This window comes from Pongo abelii, chromosome 10 (genome assembly GCF_028885655.2).
Source record: "Pongo abelii isolate AG06213 chromosome 10, NHGRI_mPonAbe1-v2.0_pri, whole genome shotgun sequence".
In the NCBI taxonomy this organism is placed as follows: domain Eukaryota; kingdom Metazoa; phylum Chordata; class Mammalia; order Primates; family Hominidae; genus Pongo; species Pongo abelii.
In genome coordinates, this window is record NC_071995.2 from 44,705,869 (window position 1) to 44,732,252 (window position 26,384).

A 26,384-nucleotide genomic window follows, 5' to 3' on the forward strand; every position below is an offset into this window, starting at 1 on the left:
TAAAAACAAAGACAAGTCTCACTCTGTGAACCGTTTGTCTCTCTAGAACAGTGGATCTCAACCAGGGGTGATTTTGTTCTCTATGGGATACTTGGCAATGCCTGGAGATATTTTGAGTTGTCATGATTTGAGAAGATTGGGAGTTGCTACTGTCATCCAGTTGGTAGAGACCAAGGATGCTGCTAAAACTCCTACAGCACATAAGACAGTTCCATCACAACAATAATATAATATTAGTTTGGTACATTACTTCTAATGGCAAAAACCACAATTATCTTTTCACCAACCTAATAATACTAATGGAAAACATTTTCTAAAAGTTAATTTGTAAATTGGTTATATATAATATTGTTGTCAAACAGATCTTAAAGCAATGGTTCATGTCACTTAACTGCACAAAAGATTTAATCACACACACACACGCACACACGTGCACGCATGCATGCAGACACCCAGCTTATGAACTACAGTTCAAATTTCTAAGCTTGACATTCAATATTACTCTTGATCTGGAGCCTACCTGTCTATCAATTTAATCTTTCTCTATGATCTCCTTATGTAACCCAAAGCATGTGTCTATGTTACTGTCAGACTTAAATATTTTAGAATGCCATATGGCTATCTCCCATATTTTCCCTATCAATATTTGGCATACTCAACCCCATTCCTGATAGTGAATTAAGTCTTCAGCTGGACCTTCTAATCTAAAATGTTCAAATTCAGAAACTAACTACACTTAAACAGAATTACCCACTAGAATACATCAAGGCTGTACCACTAAGATAATAATAACTAGCTCTTGGGATTGGAAGGATAAGAAAACGATACCATGTATAAATCACCATGAAGATGTTACCATTATGATGTCCCTACCTCATAATAGCACTCAATGAAATGTCTGTGTCTCTCCTATAATTAAAAAGGCATTCCAAGTAGGAAAATAGCTTTTGCAAATAAATTAAAGTAAGGCTATTTACAGTAAAATAATAATAATAATAATAATAATAATAATAATAATGTAGCACAATAGAAGCTTATTTCTCACTCACATAAAATCCAAAACAGATATTCCTCCTTGGTGGCAGGAGTGGAAGGTCGGCTGTGTGGATGAAGGAAGACTGCTTCATAGCTTCACGCAGAGCCGTAGGCTGGAAGTCTCCATCAACTTCCACATGTGGCTTCCATGATCATCCTGTGTGCGTCAACATCCAGTGGGCAGATGGGAAAAGAGACAGCACAGGCTATGTGCCACCACTTCTTAACCACTTGGCCAAGACATGGTACGCATCATCTCAGCTCATATTCCACCGGCAAGAACTAGTCACATAGTCCCACCTGGATGCAAGGGAGGGTAGGACTGGAAAATGAGGGCCCTGGCTGGGCAGAGCTTCTCAGCAACAACCCTACACTATGGAAGGGACATTAGCTATCTTTACCACAGCAAAGCACAAGGTTATAGGAGATGAAGCAAAGACAGAGAGCAGTGGGCAGGCTTGCCTGGCTAGAATATGAATTGGAGCTTCGTGGCAGATGAGAACAGTTAGGTAAGGAAAGACAGCCAGATAACAGGAGACTCATGACTCTATCATTATGAATGCTTTCTATTTGAGAGACAGCTGTGAATCTGACCTTGAAGAAGAGTTATTTGGTAAATAATGATGTTTAAAACAGGCACTGTAGCCTCAAAGCAATTTTTGTTTCATTACGAAATGAATCTGGTTTTTATTCAGGCATATCTTCCTTATGTGGAAATTCATAACTTTAAAAATGAATCATTGCATCATTAAGGACTCTTTTCACAGCATTCTCTTATCCCTTCCAAGTATCCTTTTCAATCAATGTGCTTTCTCCTTCCTTCAATTGCTTCTATGGGCTTGCAGAATCTGCTGCTGTTTGTTCCTTTGCAGTTCTCCTTTAATTGCTGTCTCTGCTGTGTCCGGTTCTCCTCCTTTCTTTTGGCCCAGACTATTTATTTCTAAAACCCATCAGCATTCTGTGAGGGTTAGGATTCATTTCAGAGAAACTCAAGGGAATTACCTCTGGATGATTTTTCAGCCCAGGTATTTGGTGCAGTTAAAATGTCATTTATTTCTCTAGACTTGCATGATGTTGTGCAAAACATGAAATTAATCTTAACTACACAACGTTCAACTCTTGACATTTCAAGACCTTTATTAAAATGTTGAAATAGAATTTTCCTTTAAATATGTTAATAGAAGAGACTCGTTGCTTTCCCTATGTGATAACTTTCTTCAACTCCCACATCATCTTTCATTACCCAAAGAAACACACCTCTGATTTTATAACGGAAGTCAATGGAAAAAAAAAACTTGCTATATAGAAATACGCATTTACAGTAAAGTTTTTTATGCTGATATTCACTCAGAAATAGAATGTATACCCATATAATCTATTGTTCTAGCTTTCCATAGATTTCAAAAATGTTGCAGCCTGATGCTAGAATATCACTGCTGTTAGTGTGCCATCTAGTGGCTGATGTTGTGATATTTTCCATTCTTTGTTGAGGCAGAAGAGGCTTTAAGTGACATAAGGAAAGTCCAATGAGATTCCTTCTTTGGTACAACGCAGGGATGAGACAGTTGTATAAAGCCAATGGCCAAATGTTGAGTCATCTGATGATGTGTAGAGGATCGTTTGTAAATTCTTACTTAGCCAATATAATTAAGAAATGAAGCTATTAGAAGAACAATTAAATATACTTGTTAGCTTGCTGTATCATGATACACAAACCATATGTGCATTAACCATATACCAAGAACCAGAACACAATAAAATGCATTTGACCCTAAATTTAAATTAGATTTAATTTTACTCTTGTTATTCAGATGGTACTTTAGGATCTTATAGGTCTAGGCTTTGAATACTAATTCTCATTGTGTAGTATACAAAAATGTATGTTTGAGCTTTCTGGTTGCTTGGATTTAAAACTAAAAGTGGTTTTGTATTTATAAAGGATCAAATCTATCATGCATAGTGTGAGTGGCAGCATATCCACCATTTTAGTTGATTCTTTGTAGTATTATAACCATAATCGCGTGATCTTATATATTGCTTTATTCCTAGTCAATATTAAAGATTGAGAGATAATGATAATGATTTTATCTTTTAGTTATAGAATTGCCTTCAAATGCCTTGTTTTATAATCATCTCAAAGTCACACAAGAGATTCCTTTAATCGTTACATCATTTTTCATAGGCAAGTAATGAGGGACTGAATGGTTTTGCTGTTGAAGACAAAAGGACAAAAAAGTAAAATCATATTCTCCAAACATATACAGATAGTATTGAAAAGAAGTATAAGAATTAGTTATTGCATGTTTGCCCTTGGAAATAGCAGTTATTATTCTGTTATTATTTTTAAACATCTATTTTATTTATTATTATTAAAGGGGCAGTTATCACTAATGCAATCATTTCAGAAAAATTTTCTTTAAAGCAAACACAGGAAAACAGAAACAAAAACTACCCCCATTTAATTAAGTTCTTAATATGTGCCACGTGATTTACATACTTTACATGCTTTTCTTAGTCCTCACACAACCTGATAAAGTTTCATTTTATAAAGGAAGAAACCAGGCTGAGTCATTAAATAACTTATTTTAAGCCACATTGACAGTAAAGGGCAGCTTCTGGATAAAACCTAAGTGTGTCCGATTTTGAAGCCGTGCTTATAAATGTAACCAAAAATACTTTATAACCATTTCGGGAAAACATGCATTGTACCTACTACTCTACAAAGTCTAGCCAAGAGCAGAACTGACATGCATTATCTTATTTGCCACAGGCAAATCAACAGGAAAGCGAAGTATAAACAGTTAACTCAGACTAGCATATTAGCTAGGGTTTTATACTGGTTGATCTGCCATTATTCCAGAGGCAAGGCTACAAATCACTTGGATAACATGATCCTGCAATGTCAAGGAAGGTAAATAACTTGGGAGAGTTTTTAAACGATGCCATCACCACTGCGGAAGAGAATATTTACTCCTTCTGCTTTCCTTAAAATGGCTAGCATTAGGCTCTTTATTCAGAAATTTCTATATTATAACATACCTGATCTTATATCATTATCTTCTCCCAACAATCTATTAGGACAACGTGCTAGATCAGTGATGTTACTTTAAGCCCCTCTCAATCTTTTTTAAAAGTTGTAAACAGACCACTGTGCCATGTAAAGATTAAAGTTTTGTAAAGACTGAGACTTCAAGAATAAATTTTAATGCTGTGATCGTATAATATATAAATTTTGCCAAACTACTTTTTGAGCTGCATGCTAATTAAATACAATGCTTAACAACCACTGACATACACACACACACACATACATAGAACTACTTTTACATAGCTAAACCAAGAAATGGGAAAGCTTGTTAGTTTGTTTCTAGATTCCTGGATTCATAATTCAAGGGCATTATGATAGATCTCCTTTGTTGTTCTTCCTATATCCACCCCTCCCTCCCCAAGCCAATGGAACCTTAAGTTCGTTCAGGTGGCTGCTGAGATCTTTCCCTCTGTCGAGTATTTATGGGTGGGTTTAAACCAATCGTGATTCATCCCAGGGCCAGGGATAAATTATGATTGGTCTAAACCAGCCTTAGTAATCTTAGTAATCTTGTAACTTTGTCTGGGAATGAAGTGACAAATTTTGGTTAATGAGATGAAAGCAGAAGTTTTTGAATGAGCCTCCAGGGCTTGTCTTTCTGATTAACATAGATAACATAGAAAAGAACTTCTGTCTTTCCGATTAACATTGATAAACTTACAGAAGACAGCCTTTGCCTTTCTCTTCTCTTCTGCCTGCAATGAAGGCATAGTCCCTGGAGGCACAGCAGACATTTGTGACCATAAGATGACAAGCCTGAGGACAAAAGTCAACTTTTATTTTTTTGAGACGGAGTCTCATCCTGCGGCCCAGGCTGGAATACAGTGGCATGATCTCGGCTCACTGCAACCACATCCCCGGTTCAAGGGATTCTCGTGTCTCAGCCTCCCTAGTAGCTGGGACTACAGGCATGCACCACCATGCTCAGCTAATTTTTGTAATTTTAGTAGAGACAGGGTATCACCATGTTGGCCAGGCTGATCTCAAACTCCTGACCTCAGGCGATCTGCCCACCTGCACTTCCCAAAGTGCCAGGATTACAGGCGTGAGCCATCTCAGCTGGACAAAAGTCAATTTTCTAAGGATGATGCAACAGGATGATATGTCTCTGACAGCGTCGCTGAGTTCATTGAATAGCTGTATCACGACGTTGCTTACCTTTGGATTCCTTGCAATATGACACAAAATTTTATTTATATAAGCTATTGTTTGTAGGGGTTTCTGTTACTTGCAGCCTCATGTATTAGGTTGAACCATATGATATTTTGTAAACAAAAATAGTTGAAGCTCAGCAGATTTGTATGATTCAACCAATTTTATGAATTGATGCAGAATTCAAGACCCTTTCACTTCTCCAACAATCAAAACCTCTCCTTTTCCTCTCTCCTGCCACCTGATACCATGCAAAATAGATCTTTTTATATATATATTTCTGACATTTAATCAATGATGTGCTGGTAAACTAGTTTGTTGGGAGGAAAAGCCCTGATTTGTACAGTGTTTATGGTATAACTACTCCCACTATGTCTCATTTTAAGCTGCCAGCTTGAGGTCACTGAACAAGGAGTTGGAAAGAAATGCTTGCAATCAGCTATCCTGAGCTGCTACTACAGCCAGCTCCAGCATGCCACTGCCCACGCATTGGCCGAAGCTCTGTTACAGTGTATGATGGGCAGAGCTAATATTAGAAAGTAATTTATTATCCTTACTATTATTCTCTTTGTAGCATTGAGACAAAGATACAAGAAAAATATAATATATCCAATAATTATATGATATATATGCTATGTACATATTACGTACACAAAATAATTATAAAATACAATAATTATATCATATAATTAGGATATGGGGAAATTGACAAGATAAATGTAGATCTTTGCCCTCTGATTCATTTAGATCTAGTAAAAAAAACTAAAGAAAATGTGTCAGAGTAGCCACCAAGGAGACTTAAAATAGTATGAATTTTTACCAACAAAATAATTTATAATTTTGATATAATTATAATTCTACATTATAGCTTTATTATAATTTATAAGAATTTATAATTTTACCAACAAATTAATTAATATGAATTTTTACCAACTAGCTCTTCTATTGCCTAACTTTTATCAGTTATCCCTAACGGGTAAGAAAGAAAACCAAGATATCTTTCACTGGTTATTCATTTTTTGAAAAAGCTGTATTGTGTTGCAGTTAAAGAAGATGAAGTATTTGACTTCCATTTGGGACAGTGACCTTTATAAAATACCGCCCTCCCTCCCCCAAACCCTCAGCCCCCAAACTCATTTTATCTAGCTGTTGAATGCCAAAAATCCATTTAGTTTTCAAACATTACCTCTTTTCTATTAGTTTTAGGTAGCTGGTCCAAGAAATGATTGAGATTCTTCCCAGTTTAAACTTAAGATGCTTGAATCTACTGCCAGTACCAAATGCAAGGTCTCTGCATTCCTCATCACCCTGTGCCCAGTCTCCGTCTTTTATCATCTTCTTTTAACAATCTTAGTAATCCCAAATAAAGTGAAATGCAACATATTAATAGTTACTCTTGGGGAATTTTTTTTGGACTGGAGTTGATATATAACTTTAGCTGGATTATCAACATGGACTATCCTGTCTGGAGAGACAACTCAATATTAATAGTGCAGATTCGAGCATTCAATTATCCTATACTTTGTCAAGCCAGAAAACTGTGAACCAACCTAGATCTGTCCTCGCACTCAACCTCCAAGTCTAATCGGTCAGTAGAAATAATAACAAATATATACTGAGCACTTACTATATGGCAAGCAGAGAGTTAAATGCTCTTCACCTATTATTTTATTTAATCTCCACAATCATCCACTGTGTTGTGTTACTACACCTATTTTATAGATGACAAAACTGAGATACAAATAAGATAAGCAACTCATCCAAAGTCATGGCACTGTGGTAGAGCCTGCAAAATTTGAACTCCGGCACCCTATCTCCAGGGCATACCATCTTTACACTCTACTATGTTAGCAGAATTATAGTAGATTCTCCTGCTTAATTACTTCTCAAATAAGTTTGTCCCTTCCTCAATATACCTACTAACTTAACAGTAGTTAGAATCATCGTGAGACCTTGCTTGGATTTACTGTGATAATCTCCTAACTGAACTCCCTGTCTCTGGTCTTTTCCCCACTCTAATGCATCCTCTACCTAGATGACAGAGTGCTTTTGGCAAACTATAGATCTGATTAAGCTCCTCACTGTAGCCTTCAGGATAAAGCTGAAACTTCATCTCTTAATAACCCTGACTCTGTGTGTAGTGGATCCTGCCTTCCTTTGTCCCCATTTCCCTGCACATCTCAACAGGGCAGCCCTACCAAACGGCCTGAATTTTCCCAAACATATCATCTTCTCACAGCAACAGCTTCCTTTGGACATACCTTGCTTTCTGCCTAAAATGTGCTGACTCCATTTTTTTCTTCTATGTGGCTAATTTCTAGTAGTCCTGCAAATCCCTAGTGAAGGAGCATCTCTCAGTCCTCTACTATTGATCACAGTATCCTGGCCATGGTCTTCGTCATAGCTGTTCTCAAAGAGCTCTCAGTTCAGGAGGCAGACAAGTAAACCAATAATCCAAACAAGTGGGCAACAGCTGTTATCAAGCCACAGATCTTAATATTCTATAAAGTGTAATCTTATAGTATTCACAAAGAAAAACATCATTATTTAAATTGTTATGTTTTAAACATAAAAAACACTTTGACTAGTCAAAAAGTTTTAGGCAGGCTGGGCGCAGTGGCTCATGCCTGTAAACCCAGTACTTTGGGAGGCAGAGGCAGGTGGATCACCTGAGGTCAGGAGTTTGAGACCACCCTAGCCAACACGGTGAAACCCTGTCTCTACTAAAAATACAAAAATTAGCCGGGCATGGTGTCCCACACCTGTAGTTCCAGCTGTTTGGGAGGCTGAGGCAGGAGAATCACTTGAACACAGGAGACAGAGGCAAATATTACAGTGAGCTGACACCATGCCACTGCACTCCAGCCTGGGCAACAGAGTGAAACTCTGTCAAACAACAACAACAACAAAGTCTTAGGCCTTGGCTGCTCTATCTATGGAGTAGCCATCCTTTTGTTTCTTTACTTCTCTAATAAAATTGCTCTTACTTTACCTATGGACTCGCCCCAAATTCTTTCTTGCATGAGCTCCAAGAAGCCTCTCTTGAGGTCTGGATCAGGACCGCTTTCCAGTAACATCTTCCTGGCAAACCACAAAGGGACTATACGGAAGAGACCCAAACCCAAAGGAAAATTATTTGCTCAGCACCAATTGCCTGACTTTGGGTAAGTGGTGGAGTACATTTTATCCTAGGTAAAGGACAGAACAGGGTTAGAGACCCAACTTAGGAGATTTAGAGTTCTTCCTAAGATTTAGGGGGTTAGGGACCTCCCTTGGTAAAGTCCCTGTTGGTTAAAAATGGATTTGGCACTACAGGATGTTAACTGCTATTCTCTTTGGAAAAAGTTTTAGCTATGATGTGTGTTTCTAGATATACCTGTGCTATTCTCTTCATTTGGAGTATGGCAAAATATTCTTACAGCAGACATAATTTTAAGGAAAATGTATTTCCCTCAGCACTTGTAACTTTTTGTTTATTTGTTTATTGGGTGTTCTTGCTTTAATTTCTTTAAAAAGGGGAAGGTACAAAAATAGCCGTAAAAGCGATATCAAAGGGCACTTTATTTTTTGAAATGAACTCAGTGCTACATGTTACTCTACTTCATGAGTTATTGAGATTTGATCCTGGACGTGAAGTAGGGTGTGGAGAGTGATTGACTGTGGGAGAAGAAGCAATACACTCCATGGGTTGGCAGTGTTGGAATAAGATTATCTACAATTAAATGAGAAGTAAGATAGTCCAAACTGGAAACAGTGTGTGAGGCTAATCTGCATTCCTAGGCTAGACTCTGACAGATTATGAGTCTCCCCCACTTAATGCCCCTCACACTTCTCTCTCTCAATAGTCATTTTGATATTTAATCTTTTGTGCAGCCAATCAATTGATTAGTAATTTGCTTGTGTACATTAAAGGCCAGGAGAAAGAAGTTGCACTATACCAAAACCATGTCCTAGTTTAAAAGGTACCCAGATATAGATTGTCCAAAACATTTTTACTTAAAGTATGTTCAGGGAGTGTTGAGTAAGAGACAATATAATTGACCAAGGTATGGGCATTCTTTGGAAGCCAAGGAGAGAAGAAAGCAGACGGTAACAAATGGGTAAGAACCATAAGCTGTCCCCTACTATAGAAAGTCAGAAATACAGGGAGGCTGAGGCAGGAGAATTGCTTGAACCCTAGAAGCGGAGTTTGCAGTGAGCCGAAATCTTGCCACTGGACTCCATCCTGGGTGACAGAGTGAGACTCCATCTCAAAAAAAAAAAAAAAAAAAAAAAAGAAAGAAAGAAATTCAGAAATGCAAACATTTATGAAGTAATGTAGAAGTTGCAGTTTTCAGAAAATGTTTAGTCTTAAAACCTTTTGCAAGACTGTAACCTTGTACATGTTTTGGCTGGATATTAGCTACTGGTACTTGAAATCTAGTCTCATCTTCCTTTGTATGCCCTCTGTATTTTAAAGACTAGACATCTTGATGGGGAGAATGGAACCAAGTTGGAAAACACTCTGCAGGATATTATCCAGGAGAACTTCCCCAATCTAGCAAGGCAGGCCAACATTCAAATTCAGGAGATACAGTGAACGCCACAAAGATACTCCTCGAGAAGAGCAACTCCAAGACACATAACTGTCAGATTCACCAAAGTTGAAATGAAGGGAAAATGTTAAGGGCAGCCAGAGAGAAAGGTTGGGTTACCCACAAAGGGAAGACCATCAGACTAACAGCTGATCTCTCTGCAGAAACTCCACAAGCCAGAAAAGAGTGGGGACCAAAATTCAACATTCTTAAAGAAAAGAATTTTCAACCCAGAATCTCATATCCAGCCAAACTAAGCTTTATAAGTAAAGGAGAAATAAAATACTTTACAGACAAGCAAATGCTGAGAGATTTTGTCACCACCAGGCCTGCCCTAAAAGAGCTACTGAAGGAAGCACTAAACATGGAAAGGAACAACTGGTACCAGCCACTGCAAAAACATGCCAAATTATAAAGACCATCAAGGCTAGTAAGAAACTGCATCAACTAACAAGCAAAATAACCAGCTAACATCATAATGACAGGATCAAATTCACACATAACAATATTAACCTTAAATGTAAATGGGCTAAATGTTCCAATTAAAAGACACAGACTGGGAAATTGGATAAAGAGTCAAGACCCATCAGTGTGCTGTATTCAGGAAACCCATCTCAAGTGCAGAGACACACATGAGCTCAAAATAAAGAGACAGAGGAAGATCTACCAAGCAAATGGAAAACAAAAAAAGGTAGGGGTTGCAATCCTAGTCTCTGATAAAACAGACTTTAAACCAACAAAGATCAAAAGAGACAAAGAAGGCCATTACATAATGGTAAAGGGATTAATTCAACAAGAAGAGCTAACTATCCTAAATATATATGCATCCAATACAGGAGCACCCAGATTCATAAAGCAAGTCCTGAGTGACCTACAAAGAGACTTAGACTCCCACACAATAATAATGGGAGACTTTAACACCCCACTGTCAACATTAGACAGATCAACGAGACAGAAAGTTAACAAGGATACTCAGGAATTGAACTCAGCCCTGCACCAAGTGGACCTCATAGACATCTACAGAACTCTCCGCCTCAAATAAACAGAATATACATTCTTTTCAGCACCACACCACACCTACTCCAAAACTGACCACATAGTTGGAAGTAAAGCACTCCTCAGCCAATGTAAAAGAACAGAAATTATAACAAACTGTCTCTCAGACCACAGTGCAATCAAACTAGAACTCAGGATTAAGAAACTCACTCAAAACCACTCAACTACATGGAAACTGAACAACCTGCTCCTCAATGACTACTGGGTACATAATGAAATGAAGGCAAGAATAAAGATGTTCTTTGAAACCAATGAGAACAAAGACACAATATACCAGAATCTCTGGGACACATTCAAAGCAGTGTGTACAGGGAAATTTATAGCACTAAATGCCCACAAGAGAAAGCAGGAAAGATCCAAAATTGACACCTTAACATCACAATTAAAAGAACTAGAAAAGCAAGAGCAAGCACATTCAAAAGCTGGCAGAAGGCAAGAAATAACTAAGATCAGAGCAGAACTGAAGGAAATAGAGACACAAAAAACCCTTCAAAAGATTAATGAATCCAGGAGCTGGTTTTTTGAAAAGATCAACAAAATTGATAGACCACTAGCAAGACTAATGAAGAAAAGAGAGAAGAATCAAATAGACACAATAAAAATTGATAAAGGGGATATCACCACCAATCCCACAGAAATACAAACTACCATCAGAGAATACTATAAACACCTCTACGCAAATAAACTAGAAAAATCTAAAAGAAATGGATAAATTCCTCGACACCTACATCCCCCCAAGATTAAACCAGGAAGAAGCTGAATCTTTGAATAGACCAATAACAGGCTCTGAAATTGAGGCAATAATCAATAGCTTACGAACCAAAAAAAGTCCAGGACCAGATGGATTCACAGCTGAGTTCTACCAGAGGTACAAAGAGGAGCTGGTACCATTCCTTCTGAAACTATTCCAATCAATAGAAAAAGAGGGAATCCTCCCTAACTCATTTTATGAGGCCAGCATCATCCTGATACCAAAGCCCGGCAGAGACACAACCAAAAAAGAGAATTTTAGACCAATATCCTTGATGAACATCGATGCAAAAATCCCCAATAAAATACTGGCAAACTGAATCTAGCAGCACATCAAGAAGCTTATCCACCATGATCAAGCGGGCTTCATCCCTGGGATGCAAGGCTGGTTCAACATATGCAAATCAATAAATGTAATCCAGCATATCAACAGAACCAAAGACAAAAACCACATGATTATCTCAATAGATGCAGAAAAGGCCTTTGACAAAATTCAACGACGCTTCATGCTAAAAAGTCTCAAGAAATTAGGTATTGATGGGATGTATCTCAAAATAATAAGAGCTATCTATGACAAAACCACAGCCAGTATCATACTGAATGGGTAAAAACTGGAAGCATTCCCTTTGAAAACAGGCATAAGACAGGGATGCCCTCTCTCACAACTCCTATTTAACATAGTGTTGTAAGTTCTGGCCAGGGCAATAAGGCAGGAGAAGGAAATAAAGGGTATTCAATTCGGAAAAGAGGAAGTCAAATTGTCCCTGTTTGCAGATGACATGATTGTATATCTAGAAAACCCCATTGTCTCAGCCCAAAATCTCCTCAAGCTGATAAGCAACTTCAGCAAAGTCTCAGGATACGAAATCAATGTACAAAAATCACAAGCATTCTTATACACCAATAACAGAGAGCCAAATCATGAGTGAACTCCCATTCACAATTGCTTCAAAGAGAATAAAATACCTAGGAATCCAACTTACAAGGGATGTGAAGGACCTCTTCAAGGACAACTACAAACCACTGCTCAACGAAATAAAAGAGGATACAAACAAATGGAAGAACATTCCATGTTCTTGGGTAGGAAGAATCAATATCGTGAAAATGGCCATACTGCCCAAGGTAATTTATAGATTCAATGCCATCCCCATCAAGCTACCAATGACTTTCTTCACAGAATTGGAAAAAAACTACTTTAAAGTTCATATGGAACCAAAAAAGAGCCTGCATTCCCAAGTCAATCCTAAGCCAAAAGAACAAAGCTGGAGGCATCACACTACCTGACTCCAAACTATACTACAAGGCTACAGTAACCAAAACAGCATGGTACTGCTACCAAAACAGAGACATAGACCAATGGAACAGAACAGAGCCCTCAGAAATAATGCTGCATATCTACAACTATCTGATCTTTGACAAACCTGAGAAAAACAAGCAATGGGGAAAGGATTCCCTATTTAATAAATGGTGCTGGGAAAACTGGCTAGCCATACGTAGAAAGCTGAAACTGGATCCCTTCCTTACACCTTAAAAATTAATTCAAGATGGATTAAAGACTTACATGTTAGACCAAAAACCATAAAAACCCTAGAAGAAAACCTAGGCAATACCATTCAGGACATAGACATGGGCAAGGACTTCATGTCTAAAACACCAAAAGCAATGGCAACAAAAGCCAAAATAGACAAACGGGATCTAATTAAACTAAAGAGCTTCTGCACAGCAAAAGAAACTACCATCAGAGTGAACAGGCAACCTACAAAATGGGAGAAAATTTTTGCAACCTACTCATCTGAAAAAGGGCTAATATCCAGAATCTACAATGAACTCCAACAGATTTACAAGAGAAAAACAAAGAACCCCATCAAAAAGTGGGCGAAGGATATGAAGAGACACTTCTCAAAAGACGACATTTATGCAGCCAAAAAACACATGAAAAAATGCTCATCATCACTGGCCATCAGAGAAATGCAAATCAAAACCATAATGAGATACCATCTCACACCAGTTAGAATGGCTATCATTAAAAAGTCAGGAAACAACAGGTGCTGGAGAGGATGTGGAGAAATAGCAACACTTTTACACTGTTGGTGGGACTGTAAACTAGTTCAACCATTGTGGAAGTCAGTGTGGCGATTCCTCAGGGATCTAGACCTGGAAATACCATTTGACCCAGCCATCCCATTACTGGGTATATACCCAAAGGATTAAAAATCATGCTGCTATAAAGACACATGCACATGTATGTTTATAGCGGCACTATTCACAATAGCAAAGACTTGGAACCAACCCAAATGTCCAACAATGATAGACTGGATTAAGAAAATGTGGCACATGTACACCATGGAACACTATGCAGCCATAAAAAATGATGAGTTCATGTCCTTTGTAGGGACACGGATGAAGTTCGAAACCATCATTCTCAGCAAACTATCACAAGAACAAAAAACCAAACACCACGTTTTCTCACTCATAGGTGGGAATTGAACAATGAGAACACATGGACACAGGAAGGGGAACATCACACACCAGGGACTGTTGTGGGGTGGGGGGAGGGGGGAGGGATAGCATTAGGATATATACCTAATGCTACATATGAGTTAATGGGTGTAACATACCAGCATGGCACATGTATACATATGTAACAAAACTGCACGTCATGCACATGTACCCTAAAACATAAACTATAATAATAATAAAATTAAAAAAAATAAAGACTAGACATCTAAAAACCACATTTTTTAGTCACTTGGAGCAAAGGTTTTAAATGTGGTTTGGGTTCTGCTAATGATATACAGTTGGCCCTTCATATCCATGGGTTCTGGATCTGTGGATTCAACCAATTGCAGACCTAAAATAGGAAAAATAAAATTTCTCCAAGTTCAAAAGGCAAAACTTGAAATTGCCACATGCCATGTACTAGACTAAATCCATGTCAAAAAAGCAATGTGTAGATATTGCATTAGGTATTATAAGTAATCTAGATATGACTTGAAGTATATGAGAGGATGTGTGTAGGTTATAAGTAAATATTATGCCATTTTATAGGTAGGGCTTGAGCATTCATGGATACTGGTGTCCATGAGGAGTCCTGGAACCAATTGCCGTGAATAGCAAGGGACAATTGTATGTTCATATATATCTAGAATGTAGAATTGTGAGGAAGTCCACCTTTGTAGCTATGAATGCTGACAGGCAAGTTTGCTAAAACATAAGTGCCTGTGGTAGCTGGACTCCAGGTTCTCATGTCTAGTTCTCAGCTTCATGAGTGTGAGCAGCTGTAATGGCAATAGCAATAGCAGCAATGGTGGTTAAACCTAAAACCCATAGTTCGATGGCAGTCCCATAACCTTTCAATGATTTTGTAAGTGTTTAATTGTCTACATTAAATTCTCTCCTAATTGAAAAACATAAATAGATTTATGTTTCATGCCCTGAATGCTAATATGACATCCAAACAGCAACCTGAAGAAGCCCAATTTATTGAAAAAAAAAAAACCTATAATTCAACATCTGTGACTAATCAAGATATGACTAACTCTGCCATACCCCCAGTATTCAAGGTCAGGAGACAGAGTCCAAAACTGGCATTAAGGGTTACTGCAGGTCTATTTATGCTTGTGATACTTCCATATACATCCTGTGGTTTGAAGTGTGTGAGGCAGAAACTGCATTGAATAGGGTATGGGAGAAATCTATGTTTATGGAAAGAATGACCTCTGAATTAATGAAGGACCATTATAGGAAACTGTGTTTTTTATGGTCATTGGTAGTCTCCTCTTCTCCCTTCATCATCTTATCTCCTAGAACTTCCTTTTCCAGACCTCTAAATGTTGAAGTATTCCAAGGTCCACACCTTGGATGTCTCTCTGCACCTATACTCACTCCTTCAGTAATTGAATCTGGTTATATGGCTTTAAATGACATCCTTATGATGATGACTGTAAGTCCTCAAAGTCAGACACATTCTACTTCACCACACGGTTAGTTTCTTCATGGATAAAGTTGGGAAGAGGATCGTAGGAAAAATCATATTAACTTCAGAAATGGGGCTGATAGCTGGGCGTGGTGGTTCACACCTGTAATCCCAATACTTTGGGAGTCTGAGGCAGGTGGACTGCTTGAGCCCAGGAGTTCAAGACCAGTCTGGGCAACATGGTGAAACCCTGTCTCTACAAAACATATGAAAGTTAGCTGGGTGTGGTGGCGCATGCCTGTAGTCCCAGCTGCTCAGGAGGCTGAGGTAGGAGGATCACCTGAGCCTGGGAGGTCAAGGCTGCAGTAAGCATGATTGTATCACTGCTGCACTCCATCCTGGGTGACAGAGTGAGACCCTGTCTCTAACAACAAAAAAGAAAATAAAGAAAAAAAAAAGGAGCTGATAGAATAGAATGTAGTCATCAGATTAGAAGTCAGATGAGAGAGAGTCCTGCTAGTTTTACCATTATGTACTTGCATAATACATATTCAGTTAGGTTAAAACACTGAACTGAATCAATGAGAGGACGAAGTAATACGGTTTGGATCTGTGTCTCTGCCCAAATCTCATGTCAAATTTTAATCCCCAATTGGAGGTGGGGCCTGGTAGGAGGTAATTGGATCATGGGGACAGTTTCTCATGAATGGTTTAGCACCCTCCCTGTTGGTGCCATTCTTGTGATAGAGTTCTCATGAGATCTGGTTGTTTAAAAGTGTGTGGCACCTCCCCACTCTCTCTATTCCTCCTGTTCCAGCCATGTAAGACGTGCCTGCTTCCCCTTCACCTTCTGCCATGATTGTAAGTTTCCCAAGGCCTCACCAGAAGCAGAAGCCTGTATAGCCTGCAGAACCATGAGCCAATTAAACCTCTTTTCTTTATAAATTACTCAGTCTAGAGTATTTCTTTATGGCAGTGAGAGAACAGACTAATACACAAAAGTTATGCATATGCAAAACTGAAGTCAGTATTTTGCTTTCTGCTTACTGTCTCTTTCATAACATTCTTTAGTATGTACAAAATACTAGGTTCAGGAGTCCGTTGTATTCTGGATGGTGGTCCCATAACACTGAATTATGGCATCTTACCTATCTGCCAATTTTCTATGCTTGATTTTCTCTACCTTTGACCATCATCATACTTATCAAAACTGTGTCTATTCCTTCAGAGAACTGTTTTTGTTTAAATATCCCGAAGGAAAGCAATCCTAAAACATAGTCACTCTAAAGAATGAAACATTCTTAATAGTTTGATGTATCATTTCTCTCAGAATTTATATTTTTAACAGGGAACACTGCTTTGTGCTTTGATTTTGTGCAGGCATCATAATTGTGGAAGGCCTCTAAGAACCAAAACTGTCTACCTGATAGTCTGAACAGTGAGAACTGAAAACACATCTACGTCTATATTAGCAAGACTTCACAATTCCTCTGACTTCATCAACGTGACTTTATTTTTCCAGGAGTCTTCTGCCCAGGCATATGGCTTAAATGTTCACTACAGGAACTTCCCAAAAGACTCATCCTCTCTTCAGTGGAAACGTCAACCAACAGCTTGCACGTAAGATTCTTTGAATCCCTTGCCTTAGCCATCAGTCTTGGACTATTGTATCCTGCTCCTTACCCAATCCTGAACCCCATTTTTAAAGACCCACCTGAAATCACACTTTCATTTTCCAATCAGTTGGGGTTTTTCCCCCCCTCCTCGGAAACAATCCCAAAGTTTGTGTGGTGGTGCCCACCCTTACCAAGGTAAGTAATAAACTCGGGTTTGTCTTGTCAGTGGGTTATGTGGGGTCAGTGGTTAAGCTCTTTGGGGAACCAGCTTTTGACAGCTCCGAAATCTTGCATTGAGAAGTCTGTAATTATTGAAAGGAGAAGTCTGTACTTGTGAACCAAAAACATGTGAGACAGGTCTCAATCAATTTAGAAAGTTTATTTTGCCAAGGCTAAGGACACACCTGTAACACAACCTTGGGAGGTCCAGGTGACAGGTGCCCAAGATGGTTGGGGTACAGCTTGGTTTATAGATTTTAGGGAGACATGAGACATCAATGAATATGTGTAAGATGTACATTGGCTCTGTCTGGAAAGGCGGGATAACTTGTAGGGGGTTTCCAGGTCACATGTAGATAGGAGACAAATGCTTGCATTCTTTTGAGTCTTTGATCAGCCTTTCACTGAATACACAATCTGCATGTGAGACTCGGGTAGAGGAATAGTTACTTAAGCCTTAGTCTGGCTCAATGAATCTGTATTTTATAGGTGAAGGAGGTATATAGCTTTTAAAAATCTTTGTAGGTATCTTACTTAGAAATAAAATGGGAGGCAGGTTTGCCTGATGAAGTTTCCAGCTTGACTTTTCTTTTTGGCTTAGTGATTGGGGTCCTGAGATTTATTTTCCTTTCACAACCTTAAAATCATCAGACACTGCATAAATGTGAAGGCCTAGGCTGATTTTTTTTGAACTGGATATTATGAAAGGTACAAAGTTTGAGGCTATAAACATCAAAGCTGCCAGGATAGACTAAAACTTCATAACCAATCCACAAGATGCCAGCATTCCAACAGTGCTCAAAAATCCAAGAACGCACATGGGTCATTACAGTGTTCATGTTATTTGAAAGGAAATGCAAATATGGTAACATTTCATTTGGAAAAAGAAAAAGAATATATATGAGCTACCACAAGTTTTCCAATATCTGTCTTTAAACTCCTAAGAGCTAATATGTAACAAATTTAAAGAGAGACTATTTGGTGAGAGAAGGTGGGGGTTATCCTATTCAGCTTAATGGTAATTTTTAGAATTTCCTATTCAAGAAGCCACTAGATGGCCCTAAAGCCCACCTTTATCAAAACACACACAGAGAGCTGGCAAAGATGCAGAAGAAAGAAATTTAGCCATTTGCTCATAAGTTAAAACTGAAAAAAGATAATTCATACAAAGACATAGGTCTATCCTGTATTTACTTAAGGTTTTAAGAAAATCAAGTTTCGCTACAAAACTTGGAGCATTTTTCTTTCTGGGAACATATAAGTACATATCATAATAACTTCTCTACAACATGCCTGATTTTTGCTGGTGCTAATATACTAGTGGTTAGATTTTCCAAGATTGATCGAATTATTAGAGCTTCTAAGCAGAAATTACATTGTAAAGAAAACCAATGCATAAGAAATAGTGAATTTGAGTGAGATTACAACTCAGCTGAGTTGTTCGATCAGCATAAGAAACAATACTACACAGCCTCTTTCACAACCATGCGCTGACATAGTGCACAGAGTGTTCCTGGCTCCCATGGCCTCCCGTATCCTACCCCGGCACTTCCATTCCTCATTGGTTCCTGCGTTCCTGTCTGCATTCCTGTCCTCATTGGTTCTTGCCCCTGCTCTGCAGGCACAAGGACTGTGGCTCTCTTATGCAAGGTTACCTCTCCATCACCTATTGTAACTGGTCATTGGAGCATTCCTGGCATGCCAGTGCCAGGCATAGTGTGCTTAAAACATATCCACCAAAGTTTTACACGTTACTTAGAAGTGTTCCATGTTATTTGTATTTACAGCTATAAATCAGTTGGTTTATTCAAATCAGAAATACAAATGAGATAAAGGGACAAAGTTCCACAATTCTGTTGATGCAAAGTAAAGATAAGGTATTAGCCCAGGTAGAGTGGAAAGCACAAATTCATCAGCAGTAACAAGTTGAAGCCAGGCATGTCCATGAGAACAGTGGAAGTCTCCTGGGAATTAGGGGACATATTGGAGAAGATAGTAAGTTTTTCCACAGGGCATAAAATGGGTATTCAAGCCACTCTGATTAAAATCTTCAGAGGCAAAAGACCCTAGCAGACCCAAAGTTATTATATAAGCATTTTAAAATAGAAACTGCGTAGAGAAGTGGCAGCTGAAATACAAATGACAAAAAGCCTTTGGGTAAATTGGCTCAGGAGCTTTGTGATGCTAGAGAAGATGGAATCAGCCACAGGCAACAGAGAAGGCAGATGGGGAAGGACAGAGTCCTGAGGAATAACCTTTTGCAAGCACATCTGCGACATGACACAGCCACTGAACATTCCCTGAATACAGCCGATAAGATCAAGAGCGAGCATTTCTTAATCAGTCATTGCTCTAGAGTCTTCAACACAAATGCCTAGATTTTTCTGGTAAAATAAGAGCTCATTTCATGAGTGAGCAGCAAGTTAATAAGGAGAGAAAAATTATCCTGCCCTTTTCTCTGTTTTGTTTTTCCTGTCACTCCTTCTCCTATTAAGGTTAATTTTATGTTTGAGAAGAGCATATGTTTTCATTATCAGGAAAAAATGTCTGCTTTTAAAATGTATTAGCATATTTTATTTGTTTTTGTTATAATGCACCCAGAAATAAAAGAAACCACAAAAGTCCATGTGACGACTCATGAGTTTGTATTTCTCTTGGGTATACCTGGTTTCCTTACAGGAGCATCACCCTTCTCCTGACTGAACCAGACACTTGGGGAAATCTTTCCATAGCACTGGTTTCTGATTTGCAAGTTCACTCATCACAATTTATCAAATGAAGTAGGTTCACTCATCTAACTTCTACTGAATGCCTAGTATATGCTGTAGATATAGAAATAAATAAGCCCAAAGCCCTACCTACAAAAAAGTCAAGTCTACTAAAAGAGAAATAAAACTGTGATTATAAGATACTGTGGTAAATGTTGCCATTAAGGTTCACATCGTGTAAAGCTTTGGGCTGCGTGCTATATTTATTTCTCAGGAATCCATTCCAAGGCAAGAAAACCCAACCAATACTCAGCTAAACAAAAAGACATTTATTTGTCTCAGACAACACAAAAGGCAGGGAGGTAGGCAGTCCAGGGCTGGGAAAGTAGCTCCCTAATGTATCAGGGACCCAGGCTCGTCTCTCTTTACCACTCCTTCACCACCATCCTTGGCTTGGAGGTATTTGTCTTCATATTTGCTGCCTTGTGGTTGTAAGGTGGCTGCTACATTTTGAAACATCTCATCTGTTCATGTTCCAGGCAGGGAGAAGGGGGAAGAACAAAGGGCAAAATGAGTCATGTTAGCCCATTTTTTGCTTTTTTATCAGGAAAACAAAAAATTTCCCAGAGACCCCAGCACATAGACATTGTTATATCTTATCCGTCAGAGCTGTGTCACAAAGCCACCCTGGCCAGAAGGTGGCTAGCGAAAAGCGGGCATGGGATAGGAATTAGGCTGGCGGACCCACAGCGTGTGACACTAATGTACCCCACCTGCTCTTGTTGCTATCTTTTACCCATTTGAGCAACTACTGTCCTCTCTATTCTGCACACTGGCTGGGAGAGCCTAGACAACAATCCACAGGTATGCCTATGGTTACCACTCTTTCAACAGAATTCACTGGAGTAAGATGATGAGGGAGGAAGTTCATCTTTTTGAGGATTTACCCCCTGTTTACATTCAGTCTTTCCATGTTGAACTAGAAATTCAAAGAGGAGGCATCATGTCTCCTTAAATATATATATCTTTCTCCTCTTTGGAGATCAGGATCTGTTTTAGACTGCGGGGAATTCAGTAGCCCCAACTCTGTTTTCAGATGAGGTAACTGAAACCTCCCTGCTTCAGCAGTGGGATTCCCACTACCTGTTTACAAGAGAACTGAATATCCCCTCCCCCAGGGATCCTCTGCTGGAACTCAGATTACCCGGTAAGTTGCTGTTAAATCAGTGAATGGCATTCATTAGGCACATATCATGTGACAAGCACTGTATCATATTCCTCTAATTCTTCAACAACAACTTTATGAGAGAGGTACTAACGTCATCTACTTAACCATGAGGAAGTCAAAGCACACAGAAGTTAAGTCATTTGTCCAAGGTCACATGGCTAATATGTAGTGAGGCAGGGATTCAAACCCAGGCAGTTGGCTTCTTATAGAGAACTGGGCAAGGGATCTTAGTGAGAGGTGACACCGTGCTGGCAGTCCTCACAGCCCTCCCTCGCTCTTGGCGCCTTCTCTACCTGGGCTTCCATTTTGGCGGCACTTGAGGAGGCCTTCAGCCCACCGCTGCACTGTGGGAGCCACTTTCTGGGCTGGCCAAGGCTGGAGCCCACTCCCTCAGCTTGCAGGGAGGTGTGGAGGGAGAGGCGCGAGCAGGAACCGGGGTTGTGTGCGGCGCTTGCGGGCCAGCTGGAGTTCCGGGTGGGCGTGAGCTTGGCGGGCCCCGCACTTGGAGCAGCCAGCCGACCCTGCCGGCCCCGGGCAATGAGGGACTTAGCACCCGGGCCATAGGCTGTGGAGGGTATACTGGGTCCCCCAGCAGTGCCAGCCCACCGGCGCTGCGCTCGATTTCTCGCCGGGCCTTAGCTGCTTTCCCGCGGGGCAGGCCTCGGGACTGCAGCCCACCATGCCTGAGCCTTCCCCCGCCTCCGTGGCTTCCTGTGCAGCCCGAGCCTCCCGGACGAGCGCCGCCCCCTGCTCCATGGCGCCCAGTCCCATCGACCACCCAACGGCTGAGGAGTGCCAGCACAGGGCGCGGGACTGGCATGCAGCTCCACCTGCAGACCCGGTGCGGGATCCACTAGGTGAAGCCAGCTGGGCTGAGTCTGGTGAGGACGTGGAGAGTCTTTATATCTAGCTCAGGGATTGTAAACACACCAATCGGCACTCTGTATTTAGCTCAAGGTCTGTGAGTGCACCAATCGACACTCTGTAGCTAGCTGCTCTGGTGGGGCCTTGGAGAACCTTTATGTCTAGCTCAGGGATTGTAAACACACCAATCAGCACCCTGTGTTTAGCTCAAGGTCTGTGAGTACACCAATTGATACTCTGTATCTAGCTGCTCTGGTGGGGCCTTGGAGAACCTGTGTGTCGAAACTCCGTATCTAGCTAATCTGATGGGGACATGGAGAACCTTTGTATCTAGCTCAGGGATTGTAAATGCACCAATCAGCACCCTGTCAAATCAGGCCACTCAGCTCTACCAATCAGCAGGATGTGGGTAGGGCCAGATAAGAGAATAAAAGCAGGCTGCCAGAACCAGCATTGGCAACCCGCTCGGGTCCCATTCCACACTGTGGAAGCTTTGTTCTTTCGCTCTTCGAAATAAATCTTGCTACTGCTCACTCTTTGGGTCCACACTGCTTTTATGAGCTGTAACACTCACCGCGAAGATCTGCAGCTTCACTCCTGAAGCCAGCGACACCAGGAGCCCACCAGGAGGAATGAACAACTCCAGACGTGCTGCCTTAAGAACTGTAACACTCACCGCGAAGGTCCGCAGCTTCACTCCTGAACCAGCGAGACCACGAACCCACCAGAAGGAAGAAACTCCGAACACATCCGAACATCAGAAGGAACGAACTGCAGACGCGCCACCTTAAGAGCTGTAACACTCACTGCGAGGGTCCACGGCTTCATTCTTGAAGTCAGTGAGACCAAGAACCCACCAATTCTGGACACATTAGTACTAAATCACCTAACCTCATCTAGTGGAAATGACATTCTCAAGAGCTCTTCAGGCTGCAGGCACCAGGCTTCTGTAACTAGCTCTAGGTCAGTTTGGAAAGGTGCATGGTAAACACCAATAATTTAGGAATATAAGGCAGCTTAAGATTTTAATTCATTCAATATTCAATAAATATTTATTGAACCCCTGAAACGTGCTAGGTTTCACTCCATGGCCTGGGGATTCAACTATGGGCAAAAGAGCAGGGTCTCTTACCTGAAAGCTTACTGTTTCTAGGGAAGACAAAGAATTAAGTGAAATTTGATGAGTAATATACTAAGAAAAATTCAAGGTGCTATAAAAGTGTATTACAGAAGACATTCCTATTTTGGGGGTGGAGGTGGGGAGTTTGTCGGGAGTGCTTTTTTTTTTTTTTTTTTTTTTTAGGCAGAGTCTCACTCTGTCACCCAGGCTGGAGTGCAGTGGTGTGGTCTTGGCTTACTGCAGCCTCCATCTCCTGGGTTCAAGCGATTTTCTTGCCTCAGCCTCTCAAGTAGCTGGGATTACAAGTGCCCACCACCATGCCTAGTTAATTTTTGTATTTTTAGTAGAGATGGGGTTTCACCATGTTGGCCAGGCTAGTCTCGAACTCCTGACCCCAAGTCATCTGCCTGCTTCAGCCTCCCAAAGTGCTGGGATTACAGGCATAAGCCACCACGCCAGGCCATCAGGGAGTACTTCTAAGAGGAAGTAACATTTGAGTTCTCTGATATGTTGAAGTTAGCCAGACAAAGATCCTGACTGGAAAGATTCTGACTGGAAAGAAGAGGTATGTGTGTTTGTGTAGTTCTAGAGCCAGGAAAACCTAGGTTGTTGAAGAACTGAAATGAATTGCAAAACCCCCTGAGGCAAAAGATACCTGAAGAGGTGGGCAGAAGTGGAGTCATGAAGAGCTCTGTGACCTTCTAAGCCAACTTAAGGTCAAGTATTTTGTTTATGGATTTAATTTTTTTTAGTTAGAATCACAATGTCCCCAGTAAGGAAACCATAATATAGCTCATGTCGTTTTTGTTCTTAATTAGCTTGTTAACTTCATGGTACATTGACCACTTAAAAATGAGATTTATTCTTCTCATTAACTTTAAAATGTTTGGAAATGAATTGCTTAATATCAGAAAACATTTCTTATGCTTTTTGAGAGAGGAAAATAGGTGAGCGTCTATTTATTATCTGGTGATGTATATGTGCTAGGGTCTTGGTTCTCCCTATTTCATGATTCCTGATAAAAGACTTATGCCTCAGTTCTTGTAGCCCATTCAGAGACCAGGTTTAGGAGTGAGTGCCACAAAACAAATTAGAGTTTTTGCCAGAGTATGGAATTCCAAGTCTTATTTTCAGGCCCCTAGGCATCTGTGCCAATTGTGTGAGTTGCACTAAAGACTAGTAAGTGAGTGGTCATTGCTCTGCTAAATCTTGGATATACAAATTTAGGGGGTCTCAACACATGAACAGGATGGGGAACACACAGAGAGGCAAAGCTGTGTTTGTGAGGAACCAAGAGAGGAAAAGGCTTGATTCCTGAGTTGTTTGGATATATGCTGTCCAGAAAGTGGGGTGAATATAGTACCCCATCCTGAGGAAATTGGAGCTCTGTGCAGCCAAGAGAAATGGCCCCATAACAGGTAGCCAGAATCTCAGGGTTCTCTATTCACAGCCAGAATAGAGGCTGTCACAATCCTGGGGAAATTTGTTGATTTCTTTATTCATTCATCCAATAAATATGCCATAGAGACAGGGCAGTAAAACACACAACGACAACAACAAAACAGACAAAAAAACTCTGCATTCATGAAACTTATACTCTAGTGATGCAGATAGAATCCAGTAATATTTAGTGAAAAAAAAATTCATGACCACACTGGGTTTACTCCAAGAATGCAATTTTGTATTTTGGTCTTATGTGAAAAAATCAGTCAATAGAATGAAAGAGAATAATTACTTGTCACCTCAATAGTTGCACAAAAAAATTTAGTAAAATTCAATACCCAAGCATGATTTGAAAAAACAAACACTCTTAGCAAACTCGAACTATAAGGGAATTTTCTTAACCTAATTAAGGATATTTACAAAAGAACCTTTGATGAATGTCACGCTTAATAGTAAAATGTTGAAAGCTTTCTTTTTGGATTTATAAAAATGCAAGCATTGTCTTTTATTACTACTTTTATTCAATGTGCAAAATTGAAGGACACTGAAGTCCCTAGCCAGTGCAGTATGAAAGAAAAATAAATAAACGACAAAGTTAGTGGAAATAAAGAAATAAAACATCATTATTCACAAATATGATTATATCTGTGGAAAACTGTGTGAAAATAAATAAAATTTAAAAGCTCTTGGAACCCTGAAAATATTTTAGGCTTTGAGAGATATGTGACTGTGATCTGAATCACATGTAGTTACAACCTCTATTCTCAGATTATAGATTAACCTGCTTTCTTGTTTTTCTTGTTCTGTACAATGACTAGAGAGAATTAAACAATGCCAGAGACAAAACCTCCTGCCTTCTTCATTAATGACCCTTGTTATAGATTAACTTCCCCATTTTTGTCTTGATTTGCTAGATAAGATGACAGAAAACTCATATGACTATTACTCCCTCTGGAAAAAAAAAAAAAGAAAGAACAAAAAGTTAAATGTATCCTTCCCAGAATAAACACAGCCTATAACCAATCAAATTGCTGTAACTATGCACCAACCTTATATGGAAAAATGTTGTAATCCTGCTAAAAACTCCCCTGTCTCTGCCTACATAAATGAAACCTTAAGTTCCTTACTTCGGAATACTTACTCTAGTCCTCCAGAGTTGGTGTTTCCAGGTGGGCTATCTTCAAATGTTGCTCTTGAATCAACTGTCTTTAAATTAGATTCTTAACATTTTATTATTTTAGGCTGACAGTTGAAAAGAACCTACAGCCAAATCAAAAGAACTCATAAGTGAGTTTAGCAAAGTTACTAGAAACAATATTTAAAAATTTATTTGAATTTTTCAATCTAGAACTAGAAATACCATTGGACCCAGCCATCCCATTACTGGGTATATACCCAAAGGACTATAAATCATGCTGCTATAAACACACATGCACACTTATGTTTATTGCGACACTATTCACAATAGCAAAGACTTGGAACCAGCCCAAATGTCCAGCAATGATAGACTGGATTAAGAAAATGTGGCACACATACACCACGGAATACTATGCAGCCATAAAAAATGATGAGTTAATGTCCTTTGCAGGGACATGGATGAAATTGGAAATCATCA

At 39.7% G+C, this 26,384-nt stretch overlaps 1 protein-coding gene across 2 annotated transcripts in view; it reads right to left on the reverse strand.

Moving 5' to 3' along the window:
- Positions 1-1,636, reverse strand: part of SLC38A4 (solute carrier family 38 member 4) — a 259,413-nt gene extending 257,777 nt beyond the window's left edge. The window contains exon 1 of one of the 2 annotated variants that reach the window (XM_063711664.1): positions 1,050-1,636. The gene's annotated coding sequence lies outside the window, so the exon portion shown is untranslated. The remainder of the gene's footprint in view (positions 1-1,049) is intronic. The other variant, XM_063711666.1, reaches the window with a different exon arrangement.
- Between the last annotated feature and the right edge of the window lie 24,748 nt (positions 1,637-26,384).